Here is a 19,307-nt window from a genome sequence, read left to right as displayed (position 1 = left end):
TTGCCCCAGATTACCACACACTGTGGCCTGCAAAATGCTAAGTTTACAAATAAAGTAGTCTACTGGCAGAAGTGGAACAGAATGACTCCAAGTGAGACAGCTCAGCCATCTTCTTGTGAAGGCCTAGAGATGGTAACCTTGGAGTTTTGCAATCACATGTAAGCAAATAGCACACCACTGTATTTAATTGGTAGACAGCCCAGGACTGTCAAAGAACACTGCATGGCTCTCCCTTCATGACAGAACAGAAAATTGTTATCTCACACGCATGCACACACACTCTTTAAACCAACGGCTCAGGGATTTGTTTTGTTTTCAATGCAGCATCTCTTTCTCATGCCAAAGTTATATTCAGAGTATCATCATCAGTGATGCAAGCTGTGACAATTACAATTCAATGGAAACAATCAATAAAGTTTCCAAATGGCTTTATAAAATTCCTGCATTTTTGAGTACTCCTGCACCACAACCTAATTAGTAACCTGTTTTGTGGTTTCAACTGAAATAAGAAATTCCCTTAAGCAAAATCTTCCCCTCTTCCTACCCCCACCTCCCAAAAAGCAGAATCATTTTAATATTCAAATTCCTTTACATTTAAGACAAGGTTTCTAGCAGAATAACCAAACGTATAACCAGCAACCAACTTACTAAGGCATGAATAAGATTTTACAAGACCTCAAAATACACTCTCAAACTCCTCTGTGGTGCCAGGAAAACAGTACTGTATACCTTAAGCACATATTCTGTATTGGACTTATTTCCAGGCTTTCCCCTCACAGCTTTCATTTTCAGAGATGCAATAATAAATACACATTAAAAGTGGCTTATAAAATTAAAGCAACCATAGATACTAGTGACAGTTCTTAGTAACCCATGTCCAGAGAAGGGCTACAAAGCTAGTGAAGGGCCTGGAACACAAGTCCTGTGGGGACAGGCTGAGGGAAATGGGGTTGTTTAGTCTGGAGAAGAGGAGGCTCAGTGGAGACCTTATTGCTCTGTACAGCTACCTGAAAGGAAGGTGTGGGGAGCTGGGGGTCAGCCCCTTCTCACAGATAATTAGCAATAGGACTAGAGGGAACGGTCTCAAGTTGCACCAGGGGAGGTTCAGGTTGGGTATTAGGAAAAATTTCTTCTCAGAAAGAGCAGTCAGGTATTGAAACAGGTTGCCCAGGGCAGTGGTGGAGTCACCATTCATGGAGGTGCTTAAGATGGGGTAGATGTGATACTTAGAGACATGGTTTAGTGGCAATATTGGTGGTAGGTGGACAGTTGGACTGGATGATCTTAGAAGTCTTTTCCAACCTTAATGATTTTTATGATAACCTTCCACCAGCACAAAGCTTCTTTTTAATCATGAAACACTTCAGTGGTTCATTTAATAACCTTGCTAAGTCACAAAACCTAGAACTTAGACTAGTATCAGTAGAAGGAACTTGCTTTGAGGTCAAGCTACATGGCCTATCTGAACATTATCCAGCCAGTAGGCCTATTGTGCACTCAGACTTTAATTCAAAGTTAAAAAAAAAAATACTGCTTAGAACACCAACATCTTTATTGTCCTTTCAAACTTAGGATATTCTATGATTCTGTTGATGTCTTAGAACTGATTTTCAGTCTTGCAGAAACAGAAGACAAAAACCAAATGCAATACAAAGAAAAAATAAAGAAAGAAGAAACACTAGGCAAGATTCCATGTGCCTGTCTTGAGTGTTTCAGTAAACTCTTGTTATTAAAACAAAAATCCTTACTCAAGTTTTATCTGCCCAGCATTCCTGCTCTGGAGAACATCCTGCAGTTTCTACAGATGCCTGAAAATTCTTAAGTCATCTCCATCCAGCTTGCTTTTCCAAAGGGACAAATCATAGTCAGAAATGCTTCCCTTGAATATGCACCCTTGGGCTTCCTAGGCAGCAGTGACTAACCTTTACATTTCCAAAAACAGGTATTCAATGTGCCAGAAAGTTTATGGTAATCATAAGTTCACCTCCTACAATCTTTACTGAAACTCATGAAAGGGTGTTCATCACGAAGAACATCCATGTTGAATTACGAAGAGAGGACAGCTGAACTGATCAAGGGAGAGTTGAGAAAAGATGCAATTTTGCCTTCTTTCACCTAAAAAAAAAAAGTGCTAAAAATGAAATATAATTGTTTTCTACAGTTACTGTAAATGGTTAAAAGGTAAGAAAAAAGAAGGGATATTGAAACAACAAGCCAATCTTGGAGCAGGAACATAATAATCATAAACTAACTGTGAATGTGTCTAAGTTGCACATTAAAATTATACTTCTATGCCATCTGAAAGACAAAGACTCTACATCATACATCAGCCTTTAAAGAGAAGTGGAGACAGGAAGTGTAGTTTTACGTCAGAAGTTGATGACAAGGTGAAAAGAATTGCATACAGCCTGATTGTCTGCAATACCAAGGGAACAAACTCGAAAGCTCTTCTCATCCAAAGATATGTACGTTTTTTACAATATGTTAGCATACCCTTCAATCACCTCTCAGAAAGTATGTACTTAATACCTTAAAGCCACCCCATGCCCCGCTGTTAAAAGTGAGACACACATTGTAAGTTCATTTAAAATACTCTCCAAGTATTAAATGTCAAAAATGTAGTTTCTCATCTGAGCTTTACCAGCCCTACAAGGTTATGGAACTATTAGCTGTGTCCTGTTCTTTTGATTCTCAAATGCTGCAGACAACTGCATTTATTAAAAGTCTTGGATCTGCACAAGAGATCTACATTGAATAAATTCACAAAATCATGTTTAAAGAACACGAAATACTTGGCCATTTATGTCATTCTAGACCAAGGCTAAAAAACAAGACATAGTGGTATAAATATGTTTATTTTTAATATGATTAGCTCTTTTGTTTTTTGTGAAGTGTATAAACAAAGTAATATCCATGAAAAAAATATTTTGAAACAAAACATGAAAAACTAAGGTCAAGCAGACCTCCACAAAAACAAAGAAGGAAGAAATTGGTCAGTTCACAAAGCACAAGCAAAACAGCCTTAAAAAATCCATAGGAAAGATTTCTTTAAGGATATATAAACTTTGCTTTGGCCTTCATAGATCTCTCTACCAATTGAGCTAAGAGACAACGCTTGACCAGAACATTAACAAACATATCTGAAAATTCCTTCTGTTCCCTCAATTTCTCAAAACATTGCATTTTGCTATTTTATTAGCAATGAATATTTTAATTCGCATCAGACACTTCCTTGCTAACAGAATAAACCTAATGATGAATATGCAAGGTGGTGACAGCCAACAAGGGAGTGAGATGGAAGGCTCCCATTCCAAACCCTTGGAAGGCAGGAAAATGCATCAGTACTAATCTCATGCCCCACTCCAGGTTAGAGGGCCAAGAAAATCTGCAGCTGAGTTCACAGCTCTCTTAACCCTTCAATTTAACACTACAAGGCTATTTTTAAAACTTCCACAGGAGCTCAATGACTTCCAAGAAACCACTATCAGACTCTGAAATAAGATATAATGTTGTCTGTTCAGTGAAATTTGCTATAATTTAAGAATCAACAAATTTGTTAGTTTTTTTTTTTTTTTTTGGCAGATTCATGGTAGCACATTATTTCCAGTTTATGTTGGATCAAATAACTTAGAAAAAAATAATCTTCTATGTATAAATGATACATTTTAACAATAGCTTCAATTCTGCAGCAACTGAAAACATATTTTTCAAGACATATGTGCGTATGTATGTGTGAGAGAAGGCAATCATATTGGGAAAACCTACGAAGAGCCCAGCTTCCATGAGATTTCTTATGAATTATGAACAAATTAATTCCAAAAACACGAATCAGAAAATTCCTTAAGTCTCACTGTCTGGTTGGTGCACTAATTTAAATCTGTAATTCTGTAAAGCTTTAAACTGTAAATTTGAGACCTTATCTACTAACCTTTTCTCCCCAGTAACTAGCTTTCTGAAGTCTGAAGTATTTGTATGGGCAATCTATCTTTTTAAGGGATTTTTCCAAGGCAGGCTGAGTTTCAGAACACAACAGGAGTATATTTTCTTACATAATTGTTTTCTTATGGTATTCCAGCAATTGAATATTGATTCGAAACCTCTTACAGGCAGAGCTGGCTGCTTTAAATTATTGCTTTTGAAAACACACAGATGATATGCAGCTACTTTACTCCCCAATATCCTTTGCAGCATCAAAAGAGTTTTCAAGTTAAGGGAGAAAATTATACAGATATTGCAGATATACACAACCTCTTTCATATTCATATACGTAATATATTCCGGCTCAACTCAGGTGGTCCCCAGAGGTTTTGGCTCTCTAGAAAGAGTTAAATATCTGAAACAGACACTTTTCTTATTCATTTATTAGCACTGTTTTCAAAGGACTGTTCGGAGAATGAAGCCCAAGAAAAATGCAAATTCTCCGCTCCACGCTCGACTAACAAAGCATCCAGTCGTTCCCACTGAGCTCCAGTTCATTTTGTATCCACATGTAAGTGATTAAGAGTACATTGTTTGAAACTTAATTCCACATCTGTTCTTCTGTGGGACTTGGAAAACTGATGAATTTTTCTGATAATTGTTTGCAGAGAGGATAATCACAAGCATGTGTAATAGTATCCCAAAATGCAAGGGGAAAACACCATGAGTCTAAGAAGATTTTTTTTGCTGAATATTTTTGTTTCTTTTCTAAGTAGATAAAATATATATATATTCTCAGATGGAAATGATTAATAATGGCTTGAGAAGCTATCCATTATAACTTAAAAAAAAAAAAAAAGCAAAGCCCAACTCTTCTTCCTAACAAATGCGTGGTGTTTTTTTTGTCATTGTTTGTTTTGTTTTAAAACATCCCAGTAGTTTACCCAGAGAGCTAAAATCCATTTTGTGGTCTGCCAGGTAATTTCAAAAAATTCTTCAAAAGTGGCAAAAGCAACAACACATACAATACATGGCTTCTTCATGAAGCCATACAGTTATGAGAGAACTTTCTACAGTTCAGAGAGTCAGCATCTTGTGAATGGATCACACATTTCAGTGATAAGGATGTATTTTCTTTAGATCTCTAACGAAATGCTGACAAGCACAGAAAAGTAGATAAAAACTCTTCACTGTTTTTGCTAATGTAAGTGCAGACAATATCAAAGGGTAATGGGGAATGTAAGGTTCAAGAAAGCACTTTTCCATGTGAGATGCAGTTGGATGCTAAAATTTCTCATTTGCTCAAGAAATTACTGGACAAGTTAATGAAGGAAAGATCCACTGAAAGCGATTAAACACAAACTTGCCACCTTTGACTCAGTACATCCTTGAGATGTGGAACAATGGATGCTACAAAAGCATCAGTGTATATTTACTCTGTTCTCTAGGCCACTGGCTATCACTATATACTAGGCTAAATAAACCTCTGGTCTACTTTTTGGCCTTATGACATTATCTTGGACCTTCGCTTGACCTATATATATAGATCCAAGATAATGGACCTTCACTTCGATAACAAGTACAAGAGTGACATTAACTGTAATGATTCAGGAAGAAATTCATAGGGATGTCACAAGGTAGCTAAAAATGCCTTAAAAAAAAAAAAACTTAATGCTGAGCTTGAAGTAATAATTAGTCATCTATGAGGACATGTCAAAGAAAGGCCAAAATTTCAGTTCAGTCAGAGCAAACTGATGAGTCAGTTAAAGAAACCAGATACTGCTGCCAACTTGTACAATTTTATTGTGAACTTCCTGACACTTGATGATTTTGTTAGACAGCAAATGCCAGAGATACATGATTAGCTCACATTTTAAGAGGTGTTTTCAAATTTTTCTCTGCACTCACTAGGACTAGAAACATGGATGACATCAGAAGCTCCCCACCCCCCAAAAAAACCTCTAAGACCAAGAGAGTATTTATTTTCTTTCTTTTCAGTTTCATTTTCCTTGTTTTTTTTTTTTTTTTTTTTTTTTTTTTTTTTCTCTTCTCCTCCTTTTTCTTTGCTGGTTCTGGCAATAGTGAAAACAAGATTAAAACTCAGAATTCCAGAATTCCCACATGTGGCCAGTTCTGAAACACTGTAACATCTCAGATGAAATAGATTAAAAACATGAATGAGAACTGGGTGGGCTTCCTGAAGCAGAGAAGTAGAAAAGGCACAGGAGAAATAAAGTTCAACTAACAAACTAACAAAATACTTATAATGTGTAAAAAAGAAGGCAAAAAGTCTGCCTTCTACAGCAAAGTAACTGCTGGATTTTAAAAGATTTCTGCTAAGCAAAATTGCTATCTTGCATTAATTAAAGACTTCAATTTAAAATGTGTAGGATAACTCACTCCATAAGTCAGAAGACACAAAAAGGACCTGTTGCATATGATAGTTATATGTTTTTAATTTCATTATGTAACTTAATGCTACAAAAGAAAGATTAAAAATGCAGAGCATGTGATCAGGCAGCACTGTGCTTCGGAAGAAATATTCCTACCAGATCTGTACTGAAGCTACTAAAACACTAAAAGGATAAGCAATATTGCTTGAACAACAACTAAAATACAACATATACCCTTATTTTTACATAAAAAGGGGTCAGCTTATGCAGGTGTGATTATCATACCAATCAACAACTGTTAATGTATTAGCCCAAGTGTATCATACCCAGCTGTAGACAATAATGACTGAGTTTTATTGTCTCATTTAATATAATTTAACACTGTGAAGAATCACTGAAGGCTCCCTGCTGGTCAGGTAAGATTAGACAGTCATTAACCATCTGCAGACAAAGATCAGATGAACAAACAAAATTCCCTCCCACAACTCCAACCCCACTAATGCCAATACAGCACCAAAGTTTTCACAACTTTCTTTTCATGTGCTCTAGGCACTGGAAGACATGTACTTTTATTTAGTTATTTTTAAGTATGAGTATCCTCTGCCAACAGCATTTCCTAAAAAATTACAACTTTTTTTAATACCTACATGTGTGCATATGAATATGCTACGCCCCTATATTTATACCCCAAAAATATAAACTTATATGCTTCAAAGATGTATACGTCTGGTTTTTTTGTTTGTTTGTTGTTTTTTTCCTGCTAGGGTGACCAAAAGGCTAAAAAAAAATTCAGTACACGTAGGAGTCCCACGGGTCCCATCCACTTTGTCCTTCTGTAATTGTACTAAAAGCTTGCCTGGAGTCTCTCAAGGCATCTGGAGTTGACACTTCTCCTATTTATCCAGCTAAAGAAAGGTCCCCTGCTTCTCCCCTGCCAATACCATGAAGAATTTAATGCATCAGCAGGGACTTGAAGCCTGAAACTCTATCCAGTATTTTCATAAAACGATTCACAGACTTGCACTGACTTCTTTTGACTTAGAGCAAAGGGTTTCCACGCAGCAATTTGGAACTAGATTAATCCACTCATTTCCAGCGGGAGGAGAGCAGAGTGAGAGCACTGTAACATGCAACCACTGAACTGATTTTAACATACTGAGACAGAAGAGAAATCCCAATCGGAATGGCTTCATGCCTTCTTAAAAAGATCACAGCACCTATTTAATGCCTCCTGTGAAAAAAGTAAGGATGAACACCAAGCAACGGAACAGAAAATTAAGCTGGCAATAAAACAAAAGGGGAACCAAGAAACATGAAGAGACTCTGCTTTTCACTTTACAAGAGGAAAGCAGCTTGGAACCAAATCTTCCTTCACATCAACACTCCGTGCAACAACAAAGAACCAGAGGAGGAATCAGATCAAAGGAGCACTCGTGCAAAGCTGAACACATTCTCTTTTTTATAACTAAAATAAAAGACACATACATAACACAGAAGGAAACCCTTTCCTACCACATTTACTGATAAATTTGTCAAAGAAATGCTCATCCACACTTCCACTTTTATTATCCCATCCAGTATAATAAGTATCAGCAAGGCTAGTTATTCTGCATTTAGCTTTTTGAGAATGGTCTAATTTTGTGATTTAATTTTGTGATTAATGCCACTCCCACTTTTTTAAATTGCTTGCTTGTGCAAAATGGCATGTTCACTTTTTCTGAGACTTGAGATGTCCTCCATTAACACAGGACAAAAGGTAGAAGTGTGCAAAATGTGAATTTTATTTAAACAAAAAAGCCACATTGCAGCTTTTCTGTAAGAAATCAGAAGTTTATTTCAATCATGTAACTGTTCAAAGTAAGAGAAAACAATAGCTCTCAAACATGAAAAGAAGTGACAGAAAATGAAAAAGGAGAAGATGGAATATAGGCATTTCTTTTACTTCTACAGTGCTTTTTTTTAGCCACAGAAAGCAGACAGAACTGCCATTCATATATACGAAGTCTTATCTAACATCCAGTCTTACATATTACAAAATGTCCTTTTAATTCCCAGGGCACCCACTATTGAGATCCTAAAATTTGTCTTCATCTTCCAAATTCTGAATCAAGGGCAAAAAACTATCTCAGTGATTCAGGATTTATCAAATCTCAGTCTTAGAATCATCAGAAATATCTGAAGTAAGCAAGAAACAAGTTATGTGCAATAATCCAGAAGCACAGCAGAAAATAATCGTATTACAAAGCCCTTGGTTTACACATAGTTACACATTAAGGATGGACATTAGAAACACAACTTGCAAGTAGCAGGAGGGCCGTTCTCACTATCACTAACAAAATGTATGCATCGTCACAAGTCATAGGCAACATAAATATTTCACAATCACTGAACACCCCGGAAGGAAACTAATATCCCAGAATACACACTAAAGTTTCTGCAGCTCATTCCAGTTTTCTGGAAACAAAGTTCAGCCAGCAAAAAGCACATTCAGGATTGTGCATACATGTACAGCATTCTAGCGTCCACATATAACAAGTCATCCATAGGAAATGCTACTTTAAAAAGTTCAGTCAATTGTGTTTCAAGTAAACATCCCTGTCGTTTCTCTTCTGAATAATTTACAGTCTTATTAAAAATACTTGATATGCTAACAGGTTTTTTTTAGGTAGAATAAACTCGTAAGTATTCTAATGAAAGATTCCTAATGATTAACTGAAAATCTAATTGCACAAAAAAAAAAAAAAAAGAACCACAGACACTAGTATTAGCTACTGCTAATTTCTGGGTATGTATTCAAGACACTTGCAACATTGCTCTCATTAGGCAACCTACTCTGGGCGTCCCTGCTTCAGCAGAGGGGTTGGATGAGATGGCCTCCGGAGGTCCCTTCCAACCTCAGCCAGTCTGCGGTTCTGTGAATTAATCTCTCATATCACATTGCAAGATACAGTACTTCTATAAAGTGTGTTCTCAAGTTTAAAAATACTTCAAAAAGCCTGTATATCTACAACAAGTTTTTATTACTCCTGCAATCTAAACAGTTTGCTTTTACTTAATTAGATACCATTTTGGCTTTTCCAATACAAACAAAACAGTATTACCTACTATACATGCCATTTGAAGCATTTCAAAGAGGCGTAACACGTTTATTTTTTTTTTCTGTCCAATTTACTTATATAACAGTAGAAGCATGAACTACGATTTTTCTTCTGCATTTATTAATACTGTATACACAATGAACACACGGCTATGGCAGAACACCTGGTAGAAGGGGCGCCAACAGCCCTCAGGCCACCACCACCAGGGCTTGTGGTATGGACCCACAGAGCACCCCCACACTCCGTCACGTGAGCTCATTGGTGAACATCCCTACAAACTGAGAGGCAAGACACCATTGGAAGAATGGGCCCTTATCTTTACACAGTTAGGTAACAGGAAAAGGTGAGTCTTTTCCCTAAATCACACGTGACAGGGCTGCAGAGACTCCAAGATTAATCTGCTATATAGATCCTACTTATTTTAGCCTTTTGTCAGTGCTGTTCAAAAGCAGTTTAGACACTAAACAAGCTATCAGATTTTAAACTCTGTCCTGCCATCCTGCCTAAGCCATGAATACAAAGACTTCCCTGTCCAGAACCTAACTCACTGAACAGATGTGTGTTTTAATACTCAAAGTGAAAGAAAGGTCTAAATAACCAAGTGTCTGAACATTGAATATTGGAGCAACATCATTCACTGAGTCACAGCTGAAGCCATCACAACTGCAATGCCCCCGTGGTACTGTCAATAAACTGGTTTGAAGTCAACTTTTCCATTACTTTCCAGGAAAGCTAAGTGATATTTTTGATGTATGGTGGAATCTATCTACAACATTTATTCAGAGTAAACTGACAGAGTCCTGCCATTTCCTACAAAAGAATGGAGACCTCTGCCTTTACTTTATAGGTAGTAGTACCTCAGTGTTTCCGGTACCTTCCTTTGAGGTGCTACAAAATTTAACTGAACTTCTGGAGCCCACCCTGATGGCATCCTATAACAAGATGTGCAGATTTTGACTACTACGTAGTAAGATACAAATTAATTCAGAACTGTGCACTCAATTAATTTATAATACATTCCCTGAGTTTTCTTTGCTTTTTTTCCACAGATTTTTCAAGCATATTCAAAATAAATATGGATTTTGATGCAGCACTTTGTCCTCACCTGCACTCCTCTTCCTTAGTCACCTTCTCATGGTTCTAGATGTGGACGTGGCTGCTTTTCCCACAGAGCAGCCAAATCAAAGGCAACCAGTGCCAACTGATGAGACACAGTCATGCTGCTGCACAGAAAGACACCTCAGTGGTATATTGTACCTGGGAAAATAGTCCAAGTGGTCTGGCCAGAGAGCAGGGATAGCTGAAGAGTCTCTGGCAGACAGAGGGGTTCAGAAACGCACACTCCTCATCCAGAAATTGCCCGCCTGCCCTGCTGGCTCCAGCAGAGCAGGAGCTGCGTGTGGCTTCTGCAGACTAAATTTCCCTTTCTTTGGGATAACAGCCTGAACTCCACCAGTGGTGGCTGACTCCAGCCCCTCAGGAAATAAACATCTGGCTCTTGACATTGATACATGAAGGAAAACCTGCTTCTGGGTAGACAATACACAGATCTGTAATTCTGAACATTCCCAGCCTACATTTGGATTTTGGTGAAGTAAGTAACTTAAACAGCTCCAGAGACTTTACACAGCAGACATCCCGAGATCTCACGACATTTAGTTCCCAACAAGCTCTTCTTGTTTTGTTGTTGTTGTTATAACTAAGAATCAAAACCCTGTACATTTTCCAGGCTTATTTGTAAGGTTAAAAGCTTAGTAAAATTATTCACCCCATTTCTAACTACTCGCTGCCAACCTTAAAGACAAACAGTTTATGATGGTGGCACATACCGATATTAAGCTTGGCTCTCAAAGCTTCGTGCCTAACATAATGGCTTCCTGCAAAGTCAATTAGAAGCATCTTGCTCCTGAAACTTTTTTTAATTATTATTATTACTAGTATCAAAGATCAATCAACTAAACACTACTTCATTTTCTCCAACCACCAACCTTACTTTCTTAAATAACATACAATATTTCCATTATCACACTACAAGCAAACTCCACAAATATTTACAGGCAGTTTTAAAAGCCTGATCAAAGAAGCTTTTTACTGGTAGCTGGTTGCCTCAATCACTTTTTTTTGACAATTTTAAAAATTACATGCATCAACGATCAGGAACCTGTGAGGCCAGGGACTTAGCTTCATATAGCCTTTAGTCACAGCTGGTGTTTTTTTGTTTGTTTGTTTTTGTCTCTATCAAGTAATATAAAGATGCATATCACATTTGGCTTGTTAAAATGTGTTGCTTGCAATTATCAGCTAGCAAAAAAAAAAAAAGGAAATTCAGAGGCAGCTGCTGCTGACAAACAAGGAAAACAGAAACCTTCTCTTTCTGCGTCTTCAAAATTAGAAGTTTTATGGAGATTCTGGAAAATTTACATTTATATAAAACCAAAGTTGAATGTTATGCTACAAAAAGCATGTTCTTCATTAAAATTAGTAATCACGTCTTTTAGGCTTAACATAGCACCAAAGTTCTTAGTAGTGAATTGCTTTTAGTTCCTTTAAACCTTTAACTTATCTAATCCTATTAACTATCTACCACAGAATGATTAAATGATTAACATTCAAGAAGCCTACTACTGCAGGTCTGGCTTCTTCAATCAAAGACTTCACCAAAGATTTCACCACCAGGCTCTTACTGTTTGAAAGGCAAAGTCTTGTTTACTGAGAATATTCCAAAGTTTTGTTTAAAGTTTATAAATATAAATTTCCCTCTACAATGCTCTTGTGAGACCCCCGCTAGAGTGCTGCGTTCAGCTCTGGGGCCCCCAGCACAAGGAGGATGTGAACATATTAGATCAAGTCCAGAGAAGGGACACAAAGATGGTCAAGGGCCTGGAGCACCCCTCCTATGAAGACAGGCTGAGGGAGTTGGGGCTGTTCAACAGAAGAGAAGGTTCCAGGGAGACCTTATAATAACTTTCCAATACCTAAAGGTATTGCAGAAAAGCTGGGTAGGGACTCTTTTTCAGGGAGTGTAGTAATAGGACAAGGGGGAATGGCTTTAAACTAAAAGAGGGTAGGTTTGGGTTAGATATAAGGAAGAAATTTTTACTATGAGGGTGGTGAAGGAACTGGAACAGGTTGCCCAGAAAAGCTGGGGATTCCCCATCCCTGGAAGTGCTCAAGGCCAGCTTGGATAGGGCTTTGAGCAACCTGGTCTGGTGAGAGGTGTCCCTGACAATGGCAGGGGGGTTGAAATTAGATGGTCTTTAAGGTCCCTTCCAAAACAAACCATTCTATGATGCTATAGTTAAAAGAAATGAATGCCAAGACAAGAAAAAGCTGAGGAGTGAAAAAATGAAGTCTGATAGGCACTGCCTGAAGATGAACATAAAGCACATCTCTGCAGCCACAGAACAACACATTCAACCTGGAAGGCACTCTGAGTCTTCATGTTTGAGCAGTGATCCAACATTGCAAGGACAAGAAGAGAAGCCAAAGAGCTTCTTGACAGCAATTTTGGGGAATCTTAGACTGTTAGTGATGCAGCTGTCATCCTTCTGCCTATGTGGAAGGACAACCTTGTTCAAAACTTCTTTTAAACAGTAACTTCAGAGGGATATTTTTTTTCCATTTGTAACACAGATGATCTGAAGTGAAAAAAATAATTTAAACAAATTAATAATAAAACTAAAATGGGAAGCAAAAAGAATGGAGGTGGAAGAATGTTTTAATAACTCTTGAGGATAATAAAGGAGCAACCATCTTTCTCTAATTTCCAATTTTGTTAATGCTTATATAAAAGAAATTTAATGTTTTTGCCTACATTTTTAAAAAGCTCATTATAAAAGACAGAATGCTAAGTGTGCTTAATACTCTAAGATGAAGCATTAAAAAAAAAAAAAAAGAGACCTGTGCAGGAAAGCTGTGAGGCCAACAATGAGACCAAAATACATTTCAATATTCCTACAGAATAAAAACAAAGCAAAACAAAAAGCTTTCATGGCAACTTTCAGTACCCTGTTTATGAATTGATCAAGTACGTCTCTAAAGTCATCATTAACATAAATAATAATATGAAAGGAACATATATTTAAGGCTCAGGAGTAAGAAAACAAGAAATTCCTTCTAGTGCTTTTGAATATAGTTGAATACTAATGCAGCTATGCACAGCAAAGAGATGAAGGGCACTCCTTAAAAGAGAAGGAAAGAAAAAATACCTTTAGTCCCTTATAGTCTACATTACTTATTTTATTTATAGGTTGTGCAAATTACTACCACTTAATGCAAAGTATTAACTCCTAAGGGAAAGCATGAAGGGCACACTTCCTTCACTTAAGCATTTGGGATAAGTAAGATGTTTACATTGCACCAAACAGCTTTAAAATTCAACTATTCCACCCCATTTTACAAAAAGAAATGTATTCCTGTATTCAGTCAAAAGGATATCTGTAAATTAAGAGTATTTTCCTGGTTCAACACAATGCTAATGGGATTTCCATTTGTTTCCTGTCTGAATTACGGAAAGATTTTTTCTGATAAACGCATCTTTCTTATTTCTGCATATTTAAAAAAAAAAAAAAGTTAAGGAATTATGTTTGCCAGACCCTCACCCAAGTGAGTGACAGGACCTTTATTCATAGACTTGCACACCACAAAAAAACATCTGGCTGAACATTCTAGTGTGCACATAGCTCGTTTTATGAATTGTGCAGTTTAACCTAACGCTGAGTATTTTCATTTTCTTTCTTCCCAAATTCACAGACACACGAACAATACCATGGCCACTGAAACCAATCACAACCAACCACTGCAGTGACTTCAAAAAGTCCTGTTCTACTGTTTAAGGCCACAATAAGAGTCTCCAGAGGAGTGGTGATCTCCATGCTCTTCTTGAGAGCCAATAACTTGAGCTCTTCTCTCTGGCCAGGAAAGCTGGGACATGCTGAACCACCTCGCAGTGAGAAACACATCTAGTTTTCACTTCATGGTCAAGCACCCTAACAACTTGGCTGTCACACAGGGAGCAGGACAGCATCTTACTACTCCAATAATTTTGTATTTGCTTTTGTTTTGGTTTGAGTTTTTTTGGGGGGAGGTGGGGAAGAGAGTGCTGTCATTTATCTGCAGGAAAAGACTCCAGCATGGACATCCCTCCTGAGCTGAGAAGTGTGAAACATTCACCACGGACAGGTTTCTTCCCTGAACACTATCCTTGCCATTTATAGTTTACTTCTCAGGAATATGATGCTGCTGAAACACACCCACGCAGCTTCATCCGGCATTTTTACATCTTCACTCTCTGAAGCTGTTTAAAGTCTCAAATGTACATTTTTAAGGCTTAATTTAAAAATAATGTAAATGTGTTCTAGTTTCACACCAATACTGAAGCCCATAAGGGCCCATAAAGGCAGCTTCCTGCCTCAGTTCCCCCCCCCCCCCCCCCCCAATACTTCAAAATGCCTGGGGACCTGATCAGAAATCTCTACATGACCAAGATTTCCAGCTCACCTCTCAGTGCCTTCTTTTCAGAAGCTTTCTGTTCACCCTGCCACCAGCCTCCTTCAGCCACTTTCAGCTACAGCATCACCACTGCTCCCTTCAGCAGTCTGTTGCTTCATTGTTTTCTCCCCACACTGGTATATCTTCCTCCACGACCCATTCCGCCCCTGTTTTCAAAGGGCTGTGACAAGGTCTTTTATCTTGGTTCCTTTTCCTGTGGAAATTAAAATTTCTTGGAACTTTACCCCTCCACACAGTAGCTGAGGAAAACTGGTTTTTATCTAGTGTGTAGTTCTTCCTCAGCTCTGCTTACTGGAAGCCACAGGATTCGGCAGCTCCTCTATTGAGACAGACGAGCTGGATCATCCACCCCAGGCCCCTCACTGAATCCACACAGAGGAACGGAGCGTAGAAAGAGTTACAAGGATACAGAGAGCTTACAAACAGCATGAGTTTTCTTAAAGAATCTGTAAATTGCACATAGATAAATTCCCCACATCATTCCAGGCATATTGTATATATAAGCATTACTGACCGATTTTAAATCTTTTCCAAAATATATCTAACAGCTTAATGGTCTCAAGATTACACTGAGATGAGAGAAGGTACTCGTGGCTCTTCTTATTTTCATAGTGAAGTTTTAACCCCTGTGCAAATGGATGTTCAGAAAACAAAGGGTCTGGCTAAAGCCCTCATTTTCTAGAGTATTATTTTTAGCTTTCTTAACGCTGAAGGAATTCACTACAGGCTCTCCACGGCATGGAACAACGTTCCCACCAGTCTCTCTGTTACAAATTAATGAAAAGCTGACTACTCATTCTCTGCCTAAAGGCATCTACCATGCATCATAAACTTCAGTCATGGGCACTGAGTAACAGATCAGTGTACAGCCTCACCCTAATAATCCAGCTGAAGCTCTCTGCTTAACATTCCTTGCAGCAAGATGACCTCCTGAGCCTTCTAATACAATTAATTCTCCTGTCCTCTCCTCTTCCCCTGCTGCCAGACTTCTCCAAAGTGTCATGTGTGCAGAAAAAAATTGAGAAGTTCCTTGTTCCTCTTTAAAGCACAGGACAGTCACGTTTTTGACTGCCACACTCCGCTAAAATGTAACGTTGAGTTTGAAATAAAGATCAAGAACTAAGTATTTGCAAAATTGTATCAAAAGGACTCAGTGGTGATCTCTGCATTAAAAGCCCTGCCCTAAACAAGACCTATAAAGCACTTTAGCTGTGTACTTTGGAACAATGCCTAGAAGCAAGGCTACAAAGAACCCCTCCACACCCAAACCAGTGCTCTTCAACTGATATTTTACAGCAAAGCAAATATAAAATTATAATAAAAATCACTTAGCTATGAAAGGAAAAAAAGTAACCTTAAACAACAACAAAAGTGTTGTATATTCAAAGTAAAATTTTTAAAACTGATAAGCACTTGCTGAATTCAATTGCTCCTGCTAGTATCAGTGGCATAGCTTTAAACTATCACTGACTGCTACAGAACAATTCAATTTTGAAGCACTAAAAATGTTTAATTACAGTTTTAATGCTACTCTAAATTTGATCTATTGGGCTTACAAACCTTGCCAGTCAGAATTCTCGGTTTCTAAGTAAAATGGATATTTAACAATTCAAAGGACAGAGCCAAGGAATTGTAACAACATAACTTAAACACTGTGTGAGTTACTAGATAATAGCACAAGTGCAATCACTTGTACTGCTTTGAAAACCATGTTTTAAGTCATCACTTATGACCACTCCGCTAGAAAGCATTAGCCTGCTTGCCAAAACTTGTGGTTTGCTTTCAACTTCTGTAACTCAAAGCAACACTGAAAAAGATGCAGGGGAAACACCCATAAAATATTTCCCCTTAATTTTAGGCTCAGTTACTCATAGCAGGCCACATACTGGCCCACCTCCTTTCACTTGCTTACCCGGTCTTTATTCTGCTTTCCAGCAGACTTTCTTGTCCACTTGTTAAATTCTGCATGGCATGCAGCTCCAAATAACATTTAGTAGAGAATGATATGGTCTAGTGCAAACTTCTGTTGTGGAGCTGCAAACTACACATGTGTCTTATTCTCCACACAAGCTAGCAGGCAGTAAGGACAACCACACCATCCACTGGATCCTTTTCACTGCTTATGCTCTCCATACAATGTATGAAAAAAATCAAACAAAACAAAGAGACATATTTCACCAACTTTTGGAGGAGTGAAGTCTGAATTATTTTAATTAAAATTTACAGTGTGTTTGGCTGCTAATGGAAAGTTTGCATCTAAAATAAACCCGTATATGGTAAAGAATTCCTCAGCTTTGGAAAACTAATTAAAGTAGTTCCATAAGCTCTGCTAATAATGAAACTTATTTTTGTCAGATTTGTCCTTTGCAGTTTATCAAGACTTCTGGCAGCATATTTTATAGTCTCTCCTGCACTTGGTCACCTATTTTTGTAAAATACAAAGGTACTCTGCTAGTGTTGACAAGTCTGCCTTTCTGTCAATGGCTGTAATCAACCATATGAATGAAAAATTAGAGAAAGAAGCACTTAGAGACCCCAGTCCAGAAAACTAACAGCTCATGGAGGGAAATGTCTTATAACGAGGCTGTACAAAAGACACTTATTGGCAGGAAGGGCTATGTGCTAAACACACTTGTTATTCCTTAATATCACAGAGTACAGTTTCCTCCTAACGCAGGAATGAACAACTGAACAGGACTGGGACATTTTCATTTGGGCCATGTCCCACCAGCCTCACTGCTGACTTCCTACCACCACCTCACATTCAACATTTTCATGTTTAGCAGAGCTCTACTCACTTTTCACTAATCCTCCACACTGCATAGCACTACTATACATTGTAAACCCACAAAGCTATATACACACTGTCCTTTCCGCTACTGTATTGTCCATATAACCTCACCCCTCTGTGAAAGGCCAAAAGGGTACAGCATAGCCAAGACGCAAGTAACACCATGTTTGATAAATTGCAGACAGGCACATATTGCTGGCTGACTGGCAAGAAAAAGGTAAAATTGGTCAGCCAGGGTTTGGGGAAATATTCTGCTTATAGGCTCAACAAATTTGGGTCATGATTCAGATCCAATTCATGACCAGGATGGATGATCCAGGATCCAGGATGGATGATTTACTTTGGAAACAAAAACAGGTGTTTGTTATTTTACATTCTGAAATGATTTTGTTCCTATTTAACTGAAATTTTACTTAACATCTTGTTTCTCAGACACATGAGCTGTTTATTAACGTATTTATTAAAGATGCTGTAATAAGATTGCCTTCAGTGTTCTCAAATCTTTGTATAAAATAAAAGGAGAAACCATACAAATATAGCTATTACAAGTGTATCGCAATGACTATGTACAGCATACAAAGAGAGGAACTTAAATAATATTCTACTCATGGAAGTTATAATTTTCAGAATTACACTGGTTCCTTCTTAATTTATAGGTGTAATCTATAATTCATAATAATTGCACATAGGCATTAATAGGACTTCACAGAACCTTGGTTAATTGAAGAAATCTTAGCCCAGTTTTACTGGTAGAAAAGTAAAAAAATATAATGCCTTGGCCACCAGCAGTGCTTTCACAGTGTTGTGAGACTAACTGGAGCCCTGTCAAACTTTCCAATGCCAGACAGACTTGAAGTCTTCAGTAAAGAAGAAAAATCACCAAGAATAAGAGCACAGAGGCTGGCAGAATGACTGATGTATGGAGAAGTCAACAAGCAACCATTTCTCACTAAAAAACAAAACCAAAAAAACAACCTACACAGTAGAGGGCAGCCAGTGAAGTGGTAAATCTGAAACAAGGAAATGTTTTTTCTTCACAACCCATAATACTTAAGTTATCGAATCATTACACCAAGACCCTGGACACACACAAAGCATAAATGGGCTCAAAAAAGAACTAAGTTCTCAAATGACAGACCCTCTACTGCTTATTTAAACCAAACATGCTTGTGTGCAGCTTTCAGCTAAGGCAGTCCCTAAAACACTAATTAAGGGACCCAACCATTGGAAAGAATTACTATACGTACACTTAATGCACTTCTTACATTTTTCTCCTGAAGCACCTTTATTGTCTGCCTTACATGAGAACATTGAGCTAAATGGACAGTTGGTCAGACCAGAATATGGCTTTTCTTCTGTTCTCATGAAGTACTGGAAAAAATGCCAAATGAAGGCAGACAACCAATGTGCACAAAATGTACAGAGACATTAGAGTGTTATTCCCCTCCCATTCAATCCTCTTCCCCTCCACAAGAAGTATTAATTACCATTTCTGCAAACAGCCTGATATAATGTAAGACAACAGATTTGGACAGTTATGTATAAGTATTGTGAGAAACAAAAATTACAAATGAGAAAAATGATTTTACCTCTTTC

The 19,307-nt window shown here is 37.8% G+C and overlaps 1 protein-coding gene across 2 annotated transcripts in view; it reads right to left on the bottom strand.

Annotated features, from left to right (window-relative positions):
- The window catches only part of LHFPL2 (LHFPL tetraspan subfamily member 2), a 140,367-nt gene that overhangs the window by 65,635 nt on the left and 55,425 nt on the right, over window positions 1-19,307 (bottom strand). The window lies entirely within an intron of this gene.

Source organism: Cygnus olor, chromosome Z (genome assembly GCF_009769625.2).
Source record: "Cygnus olor isolate bCygOlo1 chromosome Z, bCygOlo1.pri.v2, whole genome shotgun sequence".
NCBI classification, from domain to species: domain Eukaryota; kingdom Metazoa; phylum Chordata; class Aves; order Anseriformes; family Anatidae; genus Cygnus; species Cygnus olor.
This window is presented reverse-complemented; position numbering and strand designations above follow the sequence as displayed.